Source organism: Mobula birostris, unplaced genomic scaffold, assembly GCF_030028105.1.
Source record: "Mobula birostris isolate sMobBir1 unplaced genomic scaffold, sMobBir1.hap1 scaffold_1804, whole genome shotgun sequence".
Classification (NCBI taxonomy): Eukaryota; Metazoa; Chordata; class Chondrichthyes; order Myliobatiformes; family Myliobatidae; genus Mobula; species Mobula birostris.
In genome coordinates, this window is record NW_027274850.1 from 5,790 (window position 1) to 26,606 (window position 20,817).

Genomic DNA, 20,817 nt, shown 5'->3' on the forward strand with positions numbered 1-20,817 from the left:
ACAGGAGCCTCAGGACCCTCACCACCAGGTTCAGGGACAGTTATTACCCCTCAACTCTGTGGAAGGAAGTACAGAAGCCTCAGGACCCACACCTCCATGTTGAGGAACAGTTATTACCCCTCAACTGCCAGGAAGGAGGTACAGGAGCCTCAGGACCCACACCACCTGGTTCAGGAACATTTATTACCCCTCAACCATCAGGAAGAATGTACAGCAGCCTCAGACCCACACCACCAGGTTCGGGAACAGTTATTACCCCTCAACCATCAGGGAGAAAGTACAGGAGCCTCAGGTCCCACACCAACATGTTCAGGAACAGTTATTACCCCTCAACCATCAGGAACGAGTTTCAGCAGCCTAAGGACCAAGACCACCAGGGGCAGGAACAAATATTACCCCTCAACCATCAGGAAGGAGGTACAGGAGCCTCAGGAACCACATTACCAGGTTCAGGAACAGTTATTATCCTTCAACCATTAGCGAGGAGGTACAGGGTCCTCAGGACACACCCCACCAGGTTCAGGTACAGTTATTACCACTCAACCATCAGGAAGTAGGTACAGGATGCTCAGGTCCCACACCACCAGGTTCAGGGACAGTTATTACCCCCTCAAATATCAGGAAGGAGGGAGAGGAGCCTCAGGATCTACACCACCAGGTTCAGGAACAGTTATTACCCCTCAACTACCAGGAAGGAGGTATAGGAGCCTCAGGACCCACACCACCAGGTTCTAGAACAGTTATTACTACTCAACCATCAGAAAGGAGGTACAGGAGACTGAGGACCCACACCACCTGGTTCAGGAACAGTTATGACCCCTCAAACATCAGGAAGAATGTACAGCAGCCTGAGGACCCACACCACCAGGTTCGGGAACAGCTATTACCCCTCAACCATCAGGAAGGAGGTACAGTAGCCTCCAGACAAACACCACCAGGTTCAGGGACAGTTAATACCCCTCAAACATCAGGAAGGAGGTACAGGGTCCTCAGGACCCACACCACCAGGTTCAGGAACAGTTAATAGCCCTCAAACATCAGGAAGGAGATACAGGAGCCTCAGGACCCACACCACCAAGTTCAGGAACAGTTATCACCCCTCAACTCTGAGGAAGGAAGTACAGAAGCCTCAGAACCCACACCTCCATGTTGAGGAACAGTTATTACCCCTCAACTACGAGGAAGGAGGTACATGAGCCTCAGGACCCACACCACCAGGTTCAGGAACATTTATTACCCCTCAACCATGAGGAAGAATGTACAGCAGCCTCAGACCCACACCACCAGGTTCGGGAACAGTTATTACCCCTCAACCATCAGGGAGAAGGTACAGGAGCCTCAGGTCCCACACCAACATGTTCAGGAACGGTGATGACCCCTCAACCATCAGGAAGGAGGTACAGGAGCCTCAGGTCCCACACCAGCAGGTTCAGGAACAGTTATTACACCTCAACCATCAGCAACGAGTTTCAGGAGCCTAAGGACCAAGACCACCAGGTTCAGGAACAATTATTACCCCTCAACCATCAGGATGGAGGTACAGGAGCCTCAGGACCCACAACTCCAGGTTCAGGGATATTGATTAGCCCGCAAACATCAGGAAGGAGGTACAGGAGCCTCAGGACACACCACCAGTTTCAGGAACAGTTATTATCCCTCAACCATCAGGAAGGAGGTACAGGAGCCTCATAACCCACACCACCAAGTTCAGGAACAGTTATTAGCCCTCAAACATCAGGAAGAAGATACAGGAGCCTCAGGACCAACACCACCAAGTTCAGGAACAGTTATTACCGCTCAACCATCAGAAAGGAGGTACAGGAGACTGAGGACCCACACCACCTGGTTCAGGAACAGTTAATGCCCCTCAATCATCAGGAAGAATGTACAGCAGCCTGAGGACCCACTCCACCAGGTTCGGGAACAGTTATTACACCTCGACCTTCAGGAAAGAAGTACAGTAGCCTCCAGACAAACACCACCAGGTTCAGGAACAGTTATTACCCCTCAACCAGCAGCGAGGAGGTACAGGGTCCTCAGGACAAACACCACCAGGTTCAGGAACAGTTATTACCACTCAACCATCAGGAAGTAGGTACAGGATCCTCAGGTCCCACACCACCAGGTTCAGGGACAGTTATTACCCCCTCAAATATCAGGAAGGAGGGACAGGAGCCTCAGGATCTACACCACCAGGTTCAGGAACAGTTATTACCTCGCAACCATCAGGAAGGAGATACACGACCCTCAGGACCATCACGACGAGTTTCAGGAACAGTTATTACCCCGGAACCATCAGGAAGGAGGTACAGGGTCCTCAGGACACACACCACCAGGTTCAGGAACAGTAATTACCCCTCAACCATCGGGGTGGAGGTACAGGATCCTCAGTACACACACCACCAGGTTCAGGGACAGTTATTACCCCGTCAACTATCAGGATGGAGGTACAGGAGCCTCAGGACCCACAACTCCAGGTTCAGGGATATTGATTAGCCCGCAAACATCAGGAAGGAGGTACAGGAGCATCAGGACACACACCACCATGTTCAGGGACAGTTATTGCCCCTCAACTATCAGAAATGAGTTTCAGGAGCCTGAGGACCCACACCACCAGGTTCAGGAATAATTATTACCCCTCAACCATCATGAAGGAGGTACAGGAGCCTCAGGACCCACACCACCAGGTTCAGGAATAATTATTACCCCTCAACCATCATGAAGGAGGGACAGGAGCCTCAGGACACACCACCAGTTTCAGGATCAGTTATTATCCCTCAACCATCAGGAAGGAGGTACAGGAACCTCATGACCCACACCACCAGGTTCAGGAACAGTTATTACCCGTCAACCATCAGGAAGGAGGTACAGGAGCCTGATGACCCACACCACCAGGTTCAGGAACAGTTATTACCCCTCAACTACCAGGAAGGAGGTATAGGAGCCTCAGGACCCACACCACCAGGTTCTAGAACAGTTATTACTACTCAACCATCAGAAAGGAGGTACAGGAGACTGAGGACCCACACCACCTGGTTCAGGAACAGTTATGACCCCTCAAACATCAGGAAGAATGTAAAGCAGCCTGAGGACCCACACCACCAGGTTCGGGAACAGTTATTACCCCTCAACCATCAGGAAGGAGGTACAGTAGCCTCCAGACAAACACCACCAGGTTCAGGGACAGTTAATACCCCTCAAACATCAGGAAGGAGGTACAGGGTCCTCAGGACCCACACCACCAGGTTCAGGAACAGTTAATAGCCCTCAAACATCAGGAAGGAGATACAGGAGCCTCAGGACCCACACCACCAAGTTCAGGAACAGTTATCACCCCTCAACTCTGAGGAAGGAAGTACACAAGCCTCAGAACCCACACCTCCATGTTGAGGAACAGTTATTACCCCTCAACTACCAGGAAGGAGGTACATGAGCCTCAGGACCCACACCACCAGGTTCAGGAACAGTTATTACTCCTCAACCATCAGAAAGGAGGTACAGGAGACTGAGGACCCACACCACCTGGTTCAGGAACATTTATTACCCCTCAACCATCAGGAAGAATGTACAGCAGCCTCAGACCCACACCACCAGGTTCGGGAACAGTTATTACCCCTCAACCATCAGGGAGAAGGTACAGGAGCCTCAGGTCCCACACCAACATGTTCAGGAACAGTTATTACCCCTCAACCATCAGGAACGAGTTTCAGCAGCCTAAGGACCAAGACCACCAGGGGCAGGAACAAATATTACCCCTCAACCATCTGGAAGTAGGGACAGGAGCCTCAGGCACACCACCAGTTTCAGGAACAGTTATTATCCCTCACCATCAGGAAGGAGGTACAGGAGCCTCATAACCCACACGACCAGTTTCAGGAACATTTATTAGCCTTCAAACATCAGGAAGGAGATACAGGTGCCTCAGGACCAACACCACCAAGTTCAGGAACAGTTATTACCCCTCAACCATCAGAAAGGAGGTACAGGAGACTGAGGACCCACACCACCTGGTTCAGGAACAGTTATGACCCCTCAAACATCAGGAAGAATGTACAGCAGACTGAGGACAAACACCACCAGGTTCGGGAACTTTTATTACACCTCAACCATCAGGAAGGAGGTACAGTAGCCTCCAGACAAACACCACAAGTTTCAGGGACAGTTATTACCCCTCAAACATCAGGAAGGAGGTACAGGAGCCGCAGGACCCACACCACCAGGTTCAGGGACAGTTATTACCCCTCAACTCTGAGGAAGGAAGTGCAGAAGCCTCAGGACCCACACCTCCATGTTGAATGACAGTTATTTCCCCTCAACTACCAGGAAGGAGGTACAGAAGCCTCAGGACCCACACCACCAGGTACAGGAACAGTTATTACGCCTCAACCATCAGGAAGGAGGTACAGGAGCCTCAGGACCAACACCACCAGGTTCAGGAACAGTTATTACCCCTCAACCATCAGCGAGGAGGTACAGGGTCCTCAGGACACACACCACCAGGTTCAGGAACAGTTATTACCCCTCAACCATCAGGAAGTAGGTACAGGATCCTCAGGTCCCACACCACCAGGTTCAGGGACAGTTTTACACCCTCAACCATCAGGATGGAGGTACAGGAGCCTCAGGACCCACAACTCCAGGTTCAGGGACATTGATTAGCCCGCAAACATCAGGAAGGTGGTACAGGAGCCTCAGGACCCACACGACCAGGTTCAGGGACAGTTATTGCCCCTCAACTATCAGGAAGGAGGGACAGGAGCCTCAGGACCTACACAACCAGGTTCAGGAACAGTTATTACCGCAACCATCAGGAAGGAGGTACAGGAGCCTCAAGACCCATACCACCCTGTTCAGGAGCAGTTATTACCCCTCAACCATCAGGAAGGAGGTACAGGATCCTCAGGTTCCCACACCAACAGGTTCAGGAACGGTCATTACCCCTCAACCATCAGGATGGAGGTACAGGAGCCTCAGGACCCACAGCACCAGGTTCAGGAACAGTTATTATCCCTCAACTATCAGGAAGGAGGTGTAGGAGCCTCAGGACCGACACCACCAGGTTCAGGAACAGTTATTACCCCTCAACCATCAGGAAGGAGGTACAGGAGCCTCAGGAACCACACCACCAGGTTCAGGAACAGTTATTATCCTTCAACCATTAGCGAGGAGGTACAGGGTCCTCAGGACACACACCACCAGGTTCAGGTACAGTTATTACCCCTCAACCATCAGGGAGGAGGTACAGGTTCCTCAGGACAAACACCACCAGGTTGAGGAACAGTTATTACCACTCAACCATCAGGAAGTAGGTACAGGATCCTCAGGTCCCACACCACCAGGTTCAGGGACAGTTATTACCCCTCAACTACCAGGAAGGAGGTACAGGAGCCTCAGGACCCACACCACCAGGTTCTGGAACAGTTATTACTCCTCAACCATCAGAAAGGAGGTACAGGAGACTGAGGACCCACACCACCTGGTTCAGGAACAGTTATGACCCCTCAAACATCAGGAAGGAGGTACAGGTGCCTCAGGACCCACACCACCAGGTTCAGGAACATTTATTACCCCTCAACCGTCTGGAAGGAAGTACAGGAGCCTGAGGACCCACACCGCCAAGTTCAGGAACAGTTATTACCCCTCAACCATCACGGAGGAGGTACAGGATCCTCAGGTCCCACACCACCAGGTTCAGGAACGGTTACTACCCCTCAACCCTGAAGAAGGAGGTACAGGAGCCTCAGGACCCTCACTACCAGTTTGAGGAAGAGTTATTACCCCTCAACCATCTGGAAGCAGGTACAGGAGCCTCAGGACCCACACCGCCAGGTTCAGGAATAGTTATTACCCCGCAACCATCAGGAAGGAGATAAGGAGCCTCAGGAACCACACCACCAGCATCAGGAGGTGTTATTACCCCTCAGCTATGTGAAGGAGGTACAGGAGCCTGCGGAACCAGACCACCATTTTCAGGAAGAGATATTACGCCTCAAACATCAGGGAGGATGTACAGGAGCCTCAGGACCAACACCACTAGGTTCAGGAACAGTTATTACCCATCAACTATCAGGAAGGAGATACAGGAGCATCAGGACCCACACCACCAGGTTCAGGAACAGTTATTACCACTCAACCATCAGGACTGGGGTACAGTACCCTCAGGACACACTTCACCAGGTTCAGGAACAGTTATTACCCCTCAACCATCAGGAAGGAGGTACAGGAGCCTCAGGACCCTCACCACCAGGTTCAGGGACAGTTATTACCCCTCAACTCTGTGGAAGGAAGTACAGAAGCCTCAGGACCCACACCTCCATGTTGAGGAACAGTTATTACCCCTCAACTACCAGGAAGGAGGTACAGGAGCCTCAGGACCCACACCACCTGGTTCAGGAACATTTATTACCCCTCAACCATCAGGAAGAATGTACAGCAGCCTCAGACCCACACCACCAGGTTCGGGAACAGTTATTACCCCTCAACCATCAGGGAGAAAGTACAGGAGCCTCAGGTCCCACACCAACATGTTCAGGAACAGTTATTACCCCTCAACCATCAGGAACGAGTTTCAGCAGCCTAAGGACCAAGACCACCAGGGGCAGGAACAAATATTACCCCTCAACCATCAGGAAGGAGGTACAGGAGCCTCAGGAACCACATTACCAGGTTCAGGAACAGTTATTATCCTTCAACCATTAGCGAGGAGGTACAGGGTCCTCAGGACACACCCCACCAGGTTCAGGTACAGTTATTACCCCTCAACCATCAGGGAGGAGGTACAGGTTCCTCAGGACAAACACCACCAGGTTCAGGAACAGTTATTACCACTCAACCATCAGGAAGTAGGTACAGGATGCTCAGGTCCCACACCACCAGGTTCAGGGACAGTTATTACCCCCTCAAATATCAGGAAGGAGGGAGAGGAGCCTCAGGATCTACACCACCAGGTTCAGGAACAGTCATTACCCCGCAACCATCAGGAAGGAGGTACAGGAGCATCTGGAACCACATCACCAGGTTCAGGAACTGTTATTAACCATCAACCATCAGGAAGGTGGTACAGAAGCCTCAGGACCCACACCTCCATGTTGAGGAACAGTAATTACCCCTCAACTGCCAGGAAGGAGGTACAGGAGCCTCAGGACCCACACCACCAGGTTCAGGAACAGTTATTACTCCTCAACCATCAGAAAGGAGGTACAGGAGACTGAGGACCCACACCACCTGGTTCAGGAAAATTTATTACCCCTCAACCATCAGGAAGAATGTACAGCAACCTCAGACCCACACCACCAGGTTCGGGAACAGTTATTACCCCTCAACCATCAGGGAGAAGGTACAGGAGCCTCAGGTCCCACACCAACATGTTCAGGAACAGTTATTACCCCTCAACCATCAGGAACGAGATTCAGCAGCCTAAGGACCAAGACCACCAGGGGCAGGAACAAATATTACCCCTCAACCATCTGGAAGGAGGGACAGGAGCCTCAGGACCAACACCACCAAGTTCAGGAACAGTTATTACCCCTCAACCATCAGAAAGGAGGTACAGGAGACTGAGGACCCACACACACCTGGTTCAGGAACAGTTATGACCCATCAAACATCAGGAAGAATGTACAGCAGCCTGAGGACCCACACCACCAGGTTCGGAAACTTTTATTACACCTCAACCATCAGGTAGGAGTTACAGTAGCCTCCAGACAAACACCACAAGGTTCAGGGACAGTTAATACCACTCAAACATCAGGGTGGAGGTACAGGGTCCTCAGGACACACACCACCAGGTTCAGGAACAGTTATTACCCCTCAACCATCAGGAAGGAGGTACAGGAGCCTCAGGACCAACACCACCAGGTTCAGGAACAGTTATTACCCCTCAACCATCAGCGAGGAGGTACAGGGTCCTCAGGACACACACCACCAGGTTCAGGAACAGTTATTAACCCTCAACCATCAGGAAGTAGGTACAGGATCCTCAGGTCCCACACCACCAGGTTCAGGGACAGTTATTACCCCCTCAACCATCAGGATGGAGGTACAGGAGCCTCAGGACCCACAACTCCATGTTCAGGGACATTGATTAGCCTGCAAACATCAGGAAGGTGGTACAGGAGCCTCAGGACCCACACGACCAGGTTCAGGGACAGTTATTGCCCCTCAACTATCAGGAAGGAGGGACAGGAGCCTCAGGACCTACACAACCAGGTTCAGGAACAGTTATTACCGCAACCATCAGGAAGGAGGTACAGGAGCCTCAGGACCCACAGCACCAGGTTCAGGAACAGTTATTATCCCTCAACTATCAGGAAGGAGGTGCAGGAGCATCAGGACCGACACCCCCAGGTTCAGGAACAGTTATTACCCCTCAACCATCAGGAAGGAGGTACAGGAGCCTCAGCAACTACACCACCAGGTTCAGGAACAGTTATTATCCTTCAACCATTAGCGAGGAGATACAGGTTCCTCAGGACACACACCACCAGGTTCAGGTACAGTTATTACCCCTCAACCATCAGGGAGGAGGTACAGGTTCCTCAGGACAAACACCACCAGGTTCAGGAACAGTTATTACCACTCAACCATCAGGAAGTAGGTACAAGATCCTCAGGTCCCACACCACCAGGTTCAGGGACAGTTATTACCCCCTCAAATATCAGGAAGGAGGGACAGGAGCCTCACGATCTACACCACCAGGTTCAGCAACAGTTATTACCCCGCAACCATCAGGAAGGAGGTACAGGAGCATCTGGAACCACATCACCAGGTTCAGGAACTGTTATTAACCCTCAACCATCAGGAAGGTGGTACAGAAGCCTCAGGACACACACCACAAGGTTCAGGAACAGTTATTACCCCTCAACTCTGAGGAAGGAAGTGCAGAAGCCTCAGGACCCACACCTCCATGTTGAATGACAGTTATTTCCCCTCAACTACCAGGAAGGAGGTACAGAAGCCTCAGGACCCACACCACCAGGTACAGGAACAGTTATTACGCCTCAACCATCAGGAAGGAGGTACAGGAGCCTCAGGACCAACACCACCAGGTTCAGGAACAGTTATTACCCCTCAACCATCAGCGAGGAGGTACAGGGTCCTCAGGACACACACCACCAGGTTCAGGAACAGTTATTACCCCTCAACCATCAGGAAGTAGGTACAGGATCCTCAGGTCCCACACCACCAGGTTCAGGGACAGTTTTACACCCTCAACCATCAGGATGGAGGTACAGGAGCCTCAGGACCCACAACTCCAGGTTCAGGGACATTGATTAGCCCGCAAACATCAGGAAGGTGGTACAGGAGCCTCAGGACCCACACGACCAGGTTCAGGGACAGTTATTGCCCCTCAACTATCAGGAAGGAGGGACAGGAGCCTCAGGACCTACACAACCAGGTTCAGGAACAGTTATTACCGCAACCATCAGGAAGGAGGTACAGGAGCCTCAGGACCCATACCACCCTGTTCAGGAGCAGTTATTACCCCTCAACCATCAGGAAGGAGGTACAGGATCCTCAGGTTCCCACACCAACAGGTTCAGGAATGGTCATTACCCCTCAACCATCAGGATGGAGGTACAGGAGCCTCAGGACCCACAACTCCAGGTTCAGGGACATTGATTAGCCCGCAAACATCAGGAAGGTGGTACAGGAGCCTCAGGACCTACACAACCAGGTTCAGGAACAGTTATTACCGCAACCATCAGGAAGGAGGTACAGGAGCCTCAGGACCCATACCACCCTGTTCAGGAGCAGTTATTACCCCTCAACCATCAGGAAGGAGGTACAGGATCCTCAGGTTCCCACACCAACAGGTTCAGGAATGGTCATTACCCCTCAACCATCAGGATGGAGGTACAGGAGCCTCAGGACCCACAGCACCAGGTTCAGGAACAGTTATTATCCCTCAACTATCAGGAAGGAGGTGCAGGAGCCTCAGGACCGACACCACCAGGTTCAGGAACAGTTATTACCCCTCAACCATCAGGAAGGAGGTACAGGAGCCTCAGGAACCATACCACCAGGTTCAGGAACAGTTATTATCCTTCAACCATTAGCGAGGAGGTACAGGGTCCTCAGGACACACACCACCAGGTTCAGGTACAGTTATTACCCCTCAACCATCAGGGAGGAGGTACAGGTTCCTCAGGACAAACACCACCAGGTTCAGGAACAGTTATTACCACTCAACCATCAGGAAGTAGGTACAGGATCCTCAGGTCCCACACCACCAGGTTCAGGGACAGTTATTACCCCTCAACTACCAGGAAGGAGGTACAGGAGCCTCAGGACCCACACCACCAGGTTCTGGAACAGTTATTACTCCTCAACCATCAGAAAGGAGGTACAGGAGACTGAGGACCCACACCACCTGGTTCAGGAACAGTTATGACCCCTCAAACATCAGGAAGGAGGTACAGGTGCCTCAGGACCCACACCACCAGGTTCAGGAACATTTATTACCCCTCAACCGTCTGGAAGGAAGTACAGGAGCCTGAGGACCCACACCGCCAAGTTCAGGAACAGTTATTACCCCTCAACCATCACGGAGGAGGTACAGGATCCTCAGGTCCCACACCACCAGGTTCAGGAACGGTTACTACCCCTCAACCCTGAAGAAGGAGGTACAGGAGCCTCAGGACCCTCACTACCAGTTTGAGGAAGAGTTATTACCCCTCAACCATCTGGAAGCAGGTACAGGAGCCTCAGGACCCACACCACCAGGTTCAGGAATAGTTATTACCCCGCAACCATCAGGAAGGAGATAAGGAGCCTCAGGAACCACACCACCAGCATCAGGAGGTGTTATTACCCCTCAGCTATGTGAAGGAGGTACAGGAGCCTGCGGAACCAGACCACCATTTTCAGGAAGAGATATTACGCCTCAAACATCAGGGAGGATGTACAGGAGCCTCAGGACCAACACCACTAGGTTCAGGAACAGTTATTACCCATCAACTATCAGGAAGGAGATACAGGAGCATCAGGACCCACACCACCAGGTTCAGGAACAGTTATTACCACTCAACCATCAGGACTGGGGTACAGTACCCTCAGGACACACTTCACCAGGTTCAGGAACAGTTATTACCCCTCAACCATCAGGAAGGAGGTACAGGAGCCTCAGGACCCTCACCACCAGGTTCAGGGACAGTTATTACCCCTCAACTCTGTGGAAGGAAGTACAGAAGCCTCAGGACCCACACCTCCATGTTGAGGAACAGTTATTACCCCTCAACTGCCAGGAAGGAGGTACAGGAGCCTCAGGACCCACACCACCTGGTTCAGGAACATTTATTACCCCTCAACCATCAGGAAGAATGTACAGCAGCCTCAGACCCACACCACCAGGTTCGGGAACAGTTATTACCCCTCAACCATCAGGGAGAAAGTACAGGAGCCTCAGGTCCCACACCAACATGTTCAGGAACAGTTATTACCCCTCAACCATCAGGAACGAGTTTCAGCAGCCTAAGGACCAAGACCACCAGGGGCAGGAACAAATATTACCCCTCAACCATCAGGAAGGAGGTACAGGAGCCTCAGGAACCACATTACCAGGTTCAGGAAAAGTTATTATCCTTCAACCATTAGCGGGGAGATACAGGTTCCTCAGGACAAACACCACCAGGTTCAGGAACAGTTATTACCACTCAACCATCAGGAAGTAGGTACAGGATGCTCAGGTCCCACACCACCAGGTTCAGGGACAGTTATTACCCCCTCAAATATCAGGAAGGAGGGAGAGGAGCCTCAGTATCTACACCACCAGGTTCAGGAACAGTCATTACCCCGCAACCATCAGGAAGGAGGTACAGGAGCATCTGGAACCACATCACCAGGTTCAGGAACTGTTATTAACCATCAACCATCAGGAAGGTGGTACAGAAGCCTCAGGACCCACACCTCCATGTTGAGGAACAGTTATTACCCCTCAACTGCCAGGAAGGAGGTACAGGAGCCTCAGGACCCACACCACCAGGTTCAGGAACAGTTATTACTCCTCAACTATCAGAAAGGAGGTACAGGAGACTGAGGACCCACACCACCTGGTTCAGGAAAATTTATTACCCCTCAACCATCAGGAAGAATGTACAGCAACCTCAGACCCACACCACCAGGTTCGGGAACAGTTATTACCCCTCAACCATCAGGGAGAAGGTACAGGAGCCTCAGGTCCCACACCAACATGTTCAGGAACAGTTATTACCCCTCAACCATCAGGAACGAGATTCAGCAGCCTAAGGACCAAGACCACCAGGGGCAGGAACAAATATTACCCCTCAACCATCTGGAAGGAGGGACAGGAGCCTCAGGACACACCACCAGTTTCAGGAACAGTTATCATCCCTCACCATCAGGAAGGAGGTACAGGAGCCTCATAACCCACACCACCAGGTTCAGGAACATTTATTAGCCTTCAAACATCAGGAAGGAGATACAGGAGCCTCAGGACCAACACCACCAAGTTCAGGAACAGTTATTACCCCTCAACCATCAGAAAGGAGGTACAGGAGACTGAGGACCCACACACACCTGGTTCAGGAACAGTTATGACCCATCAAACATCAGGAAGAATGTACAGCAGCCTGAGGACCCACACCACCAGGTTCGGGAACTTTTATTACACCTCAACCATCAGGTAGGAGGTACAGTAGCCTCCAGACAAACACCACAAGGTTCAGGGACAGTTAATACCACTCAAACATCAGGGTGGAGGTACAGGGTCCTCAGGACACACACCACCAGGTTCAGGAACAGTTATTACCCCTCAACCATCAGGAAGGAGGTACAGGAGCCTCAGGACCAACACCACCAGGTTCAGGAACAGTTATTAGCCCTCAACCATCAGCGAGGAGGTACAGGGTCCTCAGGACACACACCACCAGGTTCAGGAACAGTTATTAACCCTCAACCATCAGGAAGTAGGTACAGGATCCTCAGGTCCCACACCACCAGGTTCAGGGACAGTTATTACCCCCTCAACCATCAGGATGGAGGTACAGGAGACTCAGGACCCACACGACCAGGTTCAGGGACAGTTATTGCCCCTCAACTATCAGGAAGGAGGGACAGGAGCCTCAGGACCTACACAACCAGGTTCAGGAACAGTTATTACCGCAACCATCAGGAAGGAGGTACAGGAGCCTCAGGACCCACAGCACCAGGTTCAGGAACAGTTATTATCCCTCAACTATCAGGAAGGAGGTGCAGGAGCATCAGGACCGACACCCCCAGGTTCAGGAACAGTTATTACCCCTCAACCATCAGGAAGGAGGTACAGGAGCCTCAGCAACTACACCACCAGGTTCAGGAACAGTTATTATCCTTCAACCATTAGCGAGGAGATACAGGTTCCTCAGGACACACACGACCAGGTTCAGGGACAGTTATTGCCCATCAACCATCAGAAACGAGTTTCAGGAGCCTGAGGACCAAGACCACCAGGTTCAGGAATAATTATTACCCCTCAACCATCATGAAGGAGGGACAGGAGCTTCAGGACACACCACCAGTTTCAGGATCAGTTATTATCCCTCAACCATCAGGAAGGAGGTACAGGAACCTCATGACCCACACCACCAGGTTCAGGAACAGTTATTACCCGTCAGCCATCAGGAAGGAGGTACAGGAGCCTCATGACCCACACCACCAGGTTCAGGAACAGTTAATAGCCCTCAAACATCAGGAAGGAGTTACAGGAGCCTCAGGTCCCAGACCACCAAGTTCAGGAACAGTTATTACCCCTCAACTACCAGGAAGGAGGTACAGGAGCCTCAGGACCCTCACCACCAGGTTCAGGGACAGTTATTACCCCTCAACTCTGTGGAAGGAAGTACAGAAGCCTCAGGACCCACACCTCCATGTTGAGGAACAGTTATTACCCCTCAACTGCCAGGAAGGAGGTGCAGGAGCCTCAGGACCCACAACTCCAGGTTCAGGGACATTGATTAGCCCACAAACATCAGGAAGGAGGTACAGGAGCCTCAGGACACACACCACCAGGTTCAGGGACAGTTATTGCCCATCAACCATCAGAAACGAGTTTCAGGAGCCTGAGGACCAAGACCACCAGGTTCAGGATTAATTATTACCCCTCAACCATCATGAAGGAGGGACAGGAGCTTCAGGACACACCACCAGTTTCAGGATCAGTTATTATCCCTCAACCATCAGGAAGGAGGTACAGGAACCTCATGACCCACACCACCAGGTTCAGGAACAGTTATTACCCGTCAACCATCAGGAAGGAGGTACAGGAGCCTCATGACCCACACCACCAGGTTCAGGAACTTTTATTACACCTCAACCATCAGGAAGGAGGTACAGTAGCCTCCAGACAAACACCACAAGGTTCAAGGACAGTTATTACCCCTCAACCATCAGGAAGGAGGTACAGGAGCCTCAGGACCAACACCACCAGGTTCAGGAACAGTTATTACCCCTCAACCATCAGCGAGGAGGTACAGGGTCCTCAGGACACACACCACCAGGTTCAGGAACAGTTATTACCCCTCAACCATCAGGAAGTAGGTACAGGATCCTCAGGTCCCACACCACCAGGTTCAGGGACAGTTATTACCCCCTCAACCATCAGGATGGAGGTACAGGAGCCTCAGGACCCACAACTCCATGTTCAGGGACATTGATTAGCCCGCAAACATCAGAAAGGTGGTACAGGAGCCTCAGGACCCACACGACCAGGTTCAGGGACAGTTATTGCCCCTCAACTATCAGGAAGGAGGGACAGGAGCCTCAGGACCTACACAACCAGGTTCAGGAACAGTTATTACCGCAACCATCAGGAAGGAGGTACAGGAGCCTCAGGACCCACACCACCCTGTTCAGGAACAGTTATTACCCCTCAACCATCAGGAAGGAGGTACAGGATCCTCAGCTTCCCACACCAACAGGTTCAGGAACGGTCATTACCCCTCAACCATCAGGATGGAGGTACAGGAGCCTCAGGACCCACAGCACCAGGTTCAGGAACAGTTATTATCCCTCAACTATCAGGAAGGAGGTGCAGGAGCCTCAGGACCGACACCACCAGGTTCAGGAACAGTTATTACCCCTCAACCATCAGGAAGGAGGTACAGGAGCCTCAGGAACCACACCACCAGGTTCAGGAACAGTTATTATCCTTCAACCATTAGCGAGGAGGTACAGGTTCCTCAGGACACACACCACCAGGTTCAGGTACAGTTATTACCCCTCAACCATCAGGGAGGAGGTACAGGTTCCTCAGGACAAACACCACCAGGTTCAGGAACAGTTATTACCACTCAACCATCAGGAAGTAGGTACAAGATCCTCAGGTCCCACACCACCAGGTTCAGGGACAGTTATTACCCCCTCAAATATCAGGAAGGAGGGACAGGAGCCTCAGGATCTACACCACCAGGTTCAGGAACAGTTATTACCCCGCAACCATCAGGAAGGAGGTACAGGAGCATCTGGAACCACATCACCAGGTTCAGGAACTGTTATTAACCCTCAACCATCAGGAAGGTGGTACAGAAGCCTCAGGACCCACACCTCCATGTTGAGGAACAGTTATTACCCCTCAACTGCCAGGAAGGAGGTACAGGAGCCTCAGGACCCACACCACCAGGTTCAGGAACAGTTATTACTCCTCAACAATCAGAAAGGAGGTACAGGAGACTGAGGACCCACACCACCTGGTTCAGGAACATTTATTACCCCTCAACCATCAGGAAGAATATACAGCAGCCTCACACCCACACCACCAGGTTCGGGAACAGTTATTACCCCTCAACCATCAGGGAGAAGGTACAGGAGCCTCAGGTCCCACACCAACATGTTCAGGAACAGTTATCATCCCTCACCATCAGGAAGGAGGTACAGGAGCCTCATAACCCACACCACCAGGTTCAGGAACATTTATTAGCCTTCAAACATCAGGAAGGAGATACAGGAGCCTCAGGACCAACACCACCAAGTTCAGGAACAGTTATTACCCCTCAACCATCAGAAAGGAGGTACAGGAAACTGAGGACCCACACACACCTGGTTCAGGAACAGTTATGACCCATCAAACATCAGGAAGAATATACAGCAGCCTGAGGACCCACACCACCAGGTTCGGGAACTTTTATTACACCTCATCCATCAGGTAGGAGGTACAGTAGCCTCCAGACAAACACCACAAGGTTCAGGGACAGTTAATACCACTCAAACATCAGGGTGGAGGTACAGGGTCCTCAGGACACACACCACCAGGTTCAGGAACAGTTATTACCCCTCAACCATCAGGAAGGAGGTACAGGGTCCTCCGGACACACACCACCAGGTTCAGGAACAGTTATTACCCCTCAACCATCAGGAAGTAGGTACAGGATCCACAGGTCCCACACCACCAGGTTCAGGGACAGTTATTACCCCCTCAACCATCAGGATGGAGGTACAGGAGCCTCAGGACCCACAACTCCATGTTCAGGGACATTGATTAGCCCGCAAACATCAGGAAGGTGGTACAGGAGCCTCAGGACCCACACGACCAGGTTCAGGGACAGTTATTGCCCCTCAACTATCAGGAAGGAGGGACAGGAGCCTCAGGACCTACACAACCAGGTACAGGAACAGTTATTACCGCAACCATCAGGAAGGAGGTACAGGAGCCTCAGGACCCACAGCACCAGGTTCAGGAACAGTTATTATCCCTCAACTATCAGGAAGGAGGTGCAGGAGCCTCAGGACCGACACCACCAGGTTCAGGAACAGTTATTACCCCTCAACCATCAGGAAGGAGGTACAGGAGCCTCAGGAACCACACCACCAGGTTCAGGAACAGTTATTATCCTTCAACCATTAGCGAGGAGGTACAGGTTCCTCAGGACACACACCACCAGGTTCAGGTACAGTTATTACCCCTCAACCATCAGGGAGGAGGTACAGGTTTATCAGGACAAACACCACCAGGTGCAGGAACAGTTATTACCACTCAACCATCAGGAAGTAGGTACAAGATCCTCAGGTCCCACACCACCAGGTTCAGGGACAGTTATTACCCCCTCAAATATCAGGAAGGAGGTACAGGAGCCTCATGACCCACACCACCAGGTTCAGGAACTTTAATTACACCTCAACCATCAGGAAGGAGGTACAGTAGCCTCCAGACAAACACCACAAGGTTCAGGGACAGTTATTACCTCTCAACCATCAGGAAGGAGGTGCAGGAGCATCAGGACCGACACCCCCAGGTTCAGGAACAGTTATTACCCCTCAACCATCAGGAAGGAGGTACAGGAGCCTCAGGACCAACACCACCAGGTTCAGGAACAGTTATTAGCCCTCAACCATCAGCGAGGAGGTACAGGGTCCTCAGGACACACACCACCAGGTTCAGGAACAGTTATTAACCCTCAACCATCAGGAAGTAGGTACAGGATCCTCAGGTCCCACACCACCAGGTTCAGGGACAGTTATTACCCCCTCAACCATCAGGATGGAGGTACAGGAGACTCAGGACCCACACGACCAGGTTCAGGGACAGTTATTGCCCCTCAACTATCAGGAAGGAGGGACAGGAGCCTCAGGACCTACACAACCAGGTTCAGGAACAGTTATTACCGCAACCATCAGGAAGGAGGTACAGGAGCCTCAGGACCCACAGCACCAGGTTCAGGAACAGTTATTATCCCTCAACTATCAGGAAGGAGGTGCAGGAGCATCAGGACCGACACCCCCAGGTTCAGGAACAGTTATTACCCCTCAACCATCAGGAAGGAGGTACAGGAGCCTCAGCAACTACACCACCAGGTTCAGGAACAGTTATTATCCTTCAACCATTAGCGAGGAGATACAGGTTCCTCAGGACACACACGACCAGGTTCAGGGACAGTTATTGCCCATCAACCATCAGAAACGAGTTTCAGGAGCCTGAGGACCAAGACCACCAGGTTCAGGAATAATTATTACCCCTTAACCATCATGAAGGAGGGACAGGAGCTTCAGGACACACCACCAGTTTCAGGATCAGTTATTATCCCTCAACCATCAGGAAGGAGGTACAGGAACCTCATGACCCACACCACCAGGTTCAGGAACAGTTATTACCCGTCAGCCATCAGGAAGGAGGTACAGGAGCCTCATGACCCACACCACCAGGTTCAGGAACAGTTAATAGCCCTCAAACATCAGGAAGGAGTTACAGGAGCCTCAGGTCCCAGACCACCAAGTTCAGGAACAGTTATTACCCCTCAACTACCAGGAAGGAGGTACAGGAGCCTCAGGACCCTCACCACCAGGTTCAGGGACAGTTATTACCCCTCAACTCTGTGGAAGGAAGTACAGAAGCCTCAGGACCCACACCTCCATGTTGAGGAACAGTTATTACCCCTCAACTGCCAGGAAGGAGGTGCAGGAGCCTCAGGACCCACAACTCCAGGTTCAGGGACATTGATTAGCCCACAAACATCAGGAAGGAGGTACAGGAGCCTCAGGACACACACCACCAGGTTCAGGGACAGTTATTGCCCATCAACCATCAGAAACGAGTTTCAGGAGCCTGAGGACCAAGACCACCAGGTTCAGGATTAATTATTACCCCTCAACCATCATGAAGGAGGGACAGGAGCTTCAGGACACACCACCAGTTTCAGGATCAGTTATTATCCCTCAACCATCAGGAAGGAGGTACAGGAACCTCATGACCCACACCACCAGGTTCAGGAACAGTTATTACCCGTCAACCATCAGGAAGGAGGTACAGGAGCCTCATGACCCACACCACCAGGTTCAGGAACTTTTATTACACCTCAACCATCAGGAAGGAGGTACAGTAGCCTCCAGACAAACACCACAAGGTTCAAGGACAGTTATTACCCCTCAACCATCAGGAAGGAGGTACAGGAGCCTCAGGACCAACACCACCAGGTTCAGGAACAGTTATTACCCCTCAACCATCAGCGAGGAGGTACAGGGTCCTCAGGACACACACCACCAGGTTCAGGAACAGTTATTACCCCTCAACCATCAGGAAGTAGGTACAGGATCCTCAGGTCCCACACCACCAGGTTCAGGGACAGTTATTACCCCCTCAACCATCAGGATGGAGGTACAGGAGCCTCAGGACCCACAACTCCATGTTCAGGGACATTGATTAGCCCGCAAACATCAGAAAGGTGGTACAGGAGCCTCAGGACCCACACGACCAGGTTCAGGGACAGTTATTGCCCCTCAACTATCAGGAAGGAGGGACAGGAGCCTCAGGACCTACACAACCAGGTTCAGGAACAGTTATTACCGCAACCATCAGGAAGGAGGTACAGGAGCCTCAGGACCCACACCACCCTGTTCAGGAACAGTTATTACCCCTCAACCATCAGGAAGGAGGTACAGGATCCTCAGCTTCCCACACCAACAGGTTCAGGAACGGTCATTACCCCTCAACCATCAGGATGGAGGTACAGGAGCCTCAGGACCCACAGCACCAGGTTCAGGAACAGTTATTATCCCTCAACTATCAGGAAGGAGGTGCAGGAGCCTCAGGACCGACACCACCAGGTTCAGGAACAGTTATTACCCCTCAACCATCAGGAAGGAGGTACAGGAGCCTCAGGAACCACACCACCAGGTTCAGGAACAGTTATTATCCTTCAACCATTAGCGAGGAGGTACAGGTTCCTCAGGACACACACCACCAGGTTCAGGTACAGTTATTACCCCTCAACCATCAGGGAGGAGGTACAGGTTCCTCAGGACAAACACCACCAGGTTCAGGAACAGTTATTACCACTCAACCATCAGGAAGTAGGTACAAGATCCTCAGGTCCCACACCACCAGGTTCAGGGACAGTTATTACCCCCTCAAATATCAGGAAGGAGGGACAGGAGCCTCAGGATCTACACCACCAGGTTCAGGAACAGTTATTACCCCGCAACCATCAGGAAGGAGGTACAGGAGCATCTGGAACCACATCACCAGGTTCAGGAACTGTTATTAACCCTCAACCATCAGGAAGGTGGTACAGAAGCCTCAGGACCCACACCTCCATGTTGAGGAACAGTTATTACCCCTCAACTGCCAGGAAGGAGGTACAGGAGCCTCAGGACCCACACCACCAGGTTCAGGAACAGTTATTACTCCTCAACAATCAGAAAGGAGGTACAGGAGACTGAGGACCCACACCACCTGGTTCAGGAACATTTATTACCCCTCAACCATCAGGAAGAATATACAGCAGCCTCACACCCACACCACCAGGTTCGGGAACAGTTATTACCCCTCAACCATCAGGGAGAAGGTACAGGAGCCTCAGGTCCCACACCAACATGTTCAGGAACAGTTATCATCCCTCACCATCAGGAAGGAGGTACAGGAGCCTCATAACCCACACCACCAGGTTCAGGAACATTTATTAGCCTTCAAACATCAGGAAGGAGATACAGGAGCCTCAGGACCAACACCACCAAGTTCAGGAACAGTTATTACCCCTCAACCATCAGAAAGGAGGTACAGGAAACTGAGGACCCACACACACCTGGTTCAGGAACAGTTATGACCCATCAAACATCAGGAAGAATATACAGCAGCCTGAGGACCCACACCACCAGGTTCGGGAACTTTTATTACACCTCATCCATCAGGTAGGAGGTACAGTAGCCTCCAGACAAACACCACAAGGTTCAGGGACAGTTAATACCACTCAAACATCAGGGTGGAGGTACAGGGTCCTCAGGACACACACCACCAGGTTCAGGAACAGTTATTACCCCTCAACCATCAGGAAGGAGGTACAGGAGCCTCAGGACCAACACCACCAGGTTCAGGAACAGTTATTACCCCTCAAC

General features: G+C 51.6%; 1 pseudogene; it reads left to right on the forward strand.

Moving 5' to 3' along the window:
• The first annotated feature begins 206 nt into the window (after positions 1 to 206).
• Positions 207 to 9,925, forward strand: LOC140192591 (uncharacterized; annotated as a pseudogene).
• The last annotated feature ends 10,892 nt before the right edge of the window (positions 9,926 to 20,817 follow it).